The 6,000-nt window shown below is 52.5% G+C and overlaps 1 protein-coding gene across 2 annotated transcripts in view; it reads right to left on the minus strand.

Moving 5' to 3' along the window:
- The window catches only part of LOC308170775 (arf-GAP with coiled-coil, ANK repeat and PH domain-containing protein 3-like), a gene marked incomplete at its 5' end in the record, with an annotated part of 88,411 nt that overhangs the window by 17,008 nt on the left and 65,403 nt on the right, over window positions 1-6,000 (minus strand). The gene's annotated exons all lie outside the window — the stretch shown is intronic.

Raw genomic sequence — 6,000 nt, forward strand, 5'->3', positions numbered from 1 at the left:
TTGAACAGTTAACAGTTAACCCCCCAATTAAAACAAAAATCCATTGTCTTATAAAAACAAACAGGCAGATCAATCGATAGTTTGTGCGGTGTGTGTGCATATGTGTGACCTTCTCTGAGCCTGTGTGTGCTTGCAAGTGTATTGATAAAGATCTTGATCATACGAACAAGGTTCCTTCCTCCACCCCTGTCACGTTCTGAACTCACACAAGACTATTGAACTATTGATCGCTGAACCCCTTATGTCACATCCTGACTATCTGACACCTCTGTTGTCTGCTACTGAGAATGAGATACAGAGACGCCAGTCATTACACATGGGTGAGGGATTGGTGGGGTTGAGGTACACTATTGTGGCTGTGTCTTTAGTTTGAAAGTGTGTGTGTGTGTGTGTGTGTGTGTGTCCCCAAGGCTTTTCCATATGCCAGGTAGTGTGTGTGTGTGTGTGTGTGTGTGTGTGTGTGTGTGTGTGTGTGTGTGTGTGTGTGTGTGTGTGTGTGTGTTCTGATGTTTTTAGAAAGACTGCTATTTTTATTCACCAATACAACAGGAAGAACTGAGTGGATAAAATAATTACAGTTACAAAGCAGCAAGTTTTACCTCCTAAACTGCAACATAGAGCGATATGTATGCTTGTTGTTGCCTGCCTATTTCCTCATATCTAGTGAGGACCAACAACCCGTCAAGATGAGTACGAGAACCTATGATGTCTCTCCCAGAACCTCACTCTAGCTTTACACAGACTGGACTCCTGGTGGAACAGCTCATATGCAGTCACAGCACCTGAGGGAGTCAAATTAAATTAATAGCCTACTATGCCTAATTGCCCATTAAATGATTATGGGCAATTAGACTCGTACAAGCCACACTGAGATAGAAACAGACTACACACACTCCAATGTAGAGTTGGATTATATATGAGATCAATATCTACATTCTAACAAACTAAGAGGTTATTGATGCTGGCATCCACACGCCTCTGACATCCTGGGTGAATGTTTGTGTGTCACAACGTTACTGAGATGTTGAGTAAACATGGTGAGGGGTTGAACAACAACCTGCTTCCTGCGTCCTGACACGTGCACGGTGCACCCCCCCCACACCCCCACCCCCCCCACAGAACACCACAACACTGCACATAAACAACCCATTCCCTCTTAAGAAATACTTTTTATGTTTGAAAATAAGTGTCTATGTTTGCATCCAGATGCCTCAATCTCTCCCTCTTTCGGAATTCGCACGAACCTCTCAGTGCCAAACATGCAGAACGGGAACTAAACATGAACCCAAAACATGACCGAATTACAATTTACAACCTCCCCTGACAGAGTAACTAACGAGAGAGGCACATGCCCATTGAAAATGATGGCCAACACATGCCGCTTCTATCTAGTTAATTATATCTATTGTCTTCTATTCACAGAGAAATGTGCACAATTCATAAGTGGACCGAATAAGCAATGTATAGCAATCTATAAAACATTTAGGCTACTGGAAAATACTAAATGTATCATATCTCACCAGTGTATAATGGTGATCCCACCTGCTGAATATCTTCATTTTGAGGAGAGTAGAATCCAGGAGCATATTTCAAGTTAAACATGCAACAACTTCTCAATAATAAATAAAATACGATACAAAAATATATATATTATTTATATATATTCCTTCCGTTCATTTATCTCCAAAACATGCCCGGTGTCTCCGCTATGACGCCCGCAGACAGACAAGTCCTCGTGGGAACGGAGAAACAATCAACCGCACGCGAGCGCAGCAGAACAGCGAATGTCAACAGGAGGCTCGTGCTGCTCCACTCCTGCGTGCTTCCACAGCCCCGCGCCACCTGCCTGCCCAGTGTGTAGTCGCGTGGTTTCGCTCGCACGAGCAGCACCTCATTAGCATACAGCTGTCTATGCATGTGCCCCATTGACCCCGTCGCGCCCGCAGGAGGAACCGCAAACATTGTCTCACTGCTGCCAGCCAATCCCCCATCGTACCTCCCCCCTCCACACCCTACCTCCCCCCTCCACACCCTACCTCCCCCCTCCACACCCTACCTCCCCCCCTCCACACCCTACCTCCCCCCCTCCACACCCTACCTCCCCCCCTCCACACCCTACCTCCCCCCTCCACACCCTACCTCCCCTGCCTCCACACCCTACCTCCCCCCTCCACACCCTACCTCCCCCCTCCACACCCTACCTCCCCCCCTCCACACCCTACCTCCCCCCTCCACACCCTACCTCCCCCCTCCACACCCTACCTCCCCCCCTCCACACCCTACCTCCCCCCTCCACACCCTACCTCCACCCTCCACACCCTACCTCCCCCCTCCACACCCTACCTCCCCCCTCCACACCCTACCTCCCCCCTCCACACCCCCCCTCCACACCCTACCTCCCCCCCTCCACACCCTACCTCCCCCCCTCCACACCCTACCTCCCCCCTCCACACCCTACCTCCCCCCTCCACACCCTACCTCCCCCCTCCACACCCTACCTCCCCCCCTCCACACCCTACCTCCCCCCTCCACACCCTACCTCCCCCCTCCACACCCTACCTCCCCCCTCCACACCCTACCTCCCCCCTCCACACCCTACCTCCCCCCCTCCACACCCTACCTCCCCCCCTCCACACCCTACCTCCCCCCTCCACACCCTACCTCCCCCCCTCCACACCCTACCTCCCCCCTCCACACCCTACCTCCCCCCCTCCACACCCTACCTCCCCTGCCTCCACACCCTACCTCCCCCCCTCCACACCCTACCTCCCCTGCCTCCACACCCTACCTCCCTCTCCACACCCTACCTCCCCCCCTCCACACCCTACCTCCCCCCTCCACACCCTACCTCCCCCTCCACACCCTACCTCCCCCCCTCCACACCCTACCTCCCCCCTCCACACCCTACCTCCCCCCTCCACACCCTACCTCCCCCCTCCACACCCTACCTCCCCCCTCCACACCCTACCTCCCCTGCCTCCACACCCTACCTCCCTCTCCACACCCTACCTCCCCCCCTCCACACCCTACCTCCCCCCTCCACACCCTACCTCCCCCCCTCCACACCCTACCTCCCCCCTCCACACCCTACCTCCCCCCCTCCACACCCTACCTCCCCCCTCCACACCCTACCTCCCCCCTCCACACCCTACCTCCCCCCTCCACACCCTACCTCCCCTGCCTCCACACCCTACCTCCCCCCTCCACACCCTACCTCCCCCCCTCCACACCCTACCTCCCCCCTCCACACCCTACCTCCCCTGCCTCCACACCCTACCTCCCCCCCTCCACACCCTACCTCCCCCCTCCACACCCTACCTCCCCCCTCCACACCCTACCTCCCCCCTCCACACCCTACCTCCCCTGCCTCCACACCCTACCTCCCCCCTCCACACCCTACCTCCCCCCCTCCACACCCTACCTCCCCCCTCCACACCCCACCTCCCCCCTCCACACCCTACCTCCCCCCCTCCACACCCCACCTCCCCCCTCCACACCCTACCTCCCCCCTCCACACCCTACCTCCCCTGCCTCCACACCCTACCTCCCCCCCTCCACACCCTACCTCCCCCCCTCCACACCCTACCTCCCCCCTCCACACCCTACCTCCCTGCCTCCACACCCTACCTCCCCTGCCTCCACACCCTACCTCCCCCCCTCCACACCCTACCTCCCCCCTCCACACCCTACCTCCCCCCTCCACACCCCCCCTCCACACCCTACCTCCCCCCCTCCACACCCTACCTCCCCCCTCCACACCCTACCTCCCCCCCTCCACACCCTCCCTCCCCCCTCCACACCCTACCTCCCCCCCTCCACACCCTCCCTCCCCCCTCCACACCCTACCTCCCCTAGGTTTGAGCAGAACAGAGCATCAGATACAAACACAGCCGTCCAAACGAATACAAGCGGCTGGCTGCAGTGGAAACAAACCCACCTCCTCTTCTTGCGGGAATCCCGCACGCATGATTTACGGGAGCCCTCTCGTGCCTCTACCCCGGGGCTAAGGTTTCACTTTTGGAACAGTCAGCTTTCCATCTGTCTGAAGAGTCCACAAAACCATTGCTGCTTAATCAAGCGCACATTATGGCTCCCCTAGCACCCCCCCACCCCCCCACAGGTCCACTTCCCACCCTAAATCACCTAGGACCTCTGAGCCTAAACTACTGAGACACACACCATATCGTGACGTTAGAATTATAAGGGTCTATCTAAATTTTTGTCAAAATTTAGTTTTTTACATAATCTGATCCATTAGGTGTTTATTAATGCCTGTGTGGTGTTATTTTTTTAAATGTTGACATTTTTTAGTTAGTAATTAATACAAATACAAAGGTTCCATCTCACAAAACATAATGGAATGTAAAAACTTTGAAGCTCAATATCTCTGAACTGGCCTAAACGGAGATAGAACCTTATCATTCTAAACTCACGATATCTCGCACTTTCTTCTAATCGACAAATCAATTGTGATGTCTGTGTTTCTTGGCGATTGGAGAAGTTAAGCCTTTAGCGTTTTCATCACAAGATGTTGTTGTCTACTATGAAAGAGTGACTGATTAAATAAACATGTCACAACATCTTCTAGCATTTGACAGAAGAATTCTAGATCCTTCTTTACCTACTATGCCTTGTAATATGATAGAACAATATGAACAATGGAGTGAATTCAATGTAAGAGTATTCTAACAAACTTCCTTTCTAACACTGTCTAGTGCGCAACCCCCCCGCCCCCACCCCCACCCCCAGACACACACACACTTTTTCTCTCAACACACACACACACACACACACACACACACACACACACACACACACACAGCTGCAGGGCATCATGCCGTAACTGTGTAAGAGAGAGTGGAGGGAGGGAGTCCCCGAGGGGCCACAATAAAGTAGGGAGCAGAGAAAGGAGCAAAGACAGAACAGAGGGAACGGCAGATGTGTGTCGAGGAGAGGAGGCAGGGAAGGAGTGAGAGACAGCCGGGGGATCGTAGATCTGCCAAAGGGAGACATGACAATGGCACTGGAGGGCAGGGAGGAGATAAACCAAGCGACAGAGAGCTGTGTGACAATGACTCTGAAACAGACTTCTAACACATCATGTATCAACATGTTCTTCTTGTGTGTCAAGTTACTGAAAGTAAGAAATGGAAGATGGGAGACACACGTCTAAAAAAATTGCTAGACTGCTACACTATAATGGAATCCAAAGAAAGAAAATAAAAAACTAACACCTGCACCCACCTCCATCAACGCTTACAACACCCTCACACACGCACGCACGCACGCACACACACACACACACACACACACACACACACACACCCACACCCACACACACAGACACCCACACCCACATACACACACACACACTCACACACACACACACACACACACACACACACACACACACACACACACACACTCACACACACACACACACACACACATATACACACACACACACACACGTACACACACACACACACACACACACACACACACACACACACACACACACACACACACACACACACACACACACACACACACACACACACACACACAGGCCTGTGAGGTTTGGGTTTAATCTGTGGGTGAGGGGGTCAGTGGCAGCCATGACAACATGTTGCTTTTAGGGTGTGCTCTAACCAAAACACTGCCCAATAAAATCCACCACAAACCCCAACTTCAACTAGTCTGAAAACACTGTGCAGCCTTGCTGTCATAAGGACGACTATGTCTTCTGGTGGTGTATCAATAAAGGATGGCTTTCTGTCGTTCTGAGAGGGTTTAGAAGTGAAAACAGTCTGTGTTCAGATCTGATTTTAAATTATTTCTGTTCCGTTTGAACTTCCACAGTGCCAGACAGAGACAGATAACAGGCCCTGTTATTTGAGGCACAGTAGAATATTCAGATTATACATTTTGCTTTTGGGAGAATCTTTAAAAAACTAAACTGTGTCTAGACGAGACGAGAGGAGACGAGAGGAGACAGAA

Source organism: Nansenia antarctica, assembly GCF_963989245.1.
Source record: "Nansenia antarctica genome assembly, chromosome: 15".
NCBI classification, from domain to species: Eukaryota; Metazoa; Chordata; class Actinopteri; order Argentiniformes; family Microstomatidae; genus Nansenia; species Nansenia antarctica.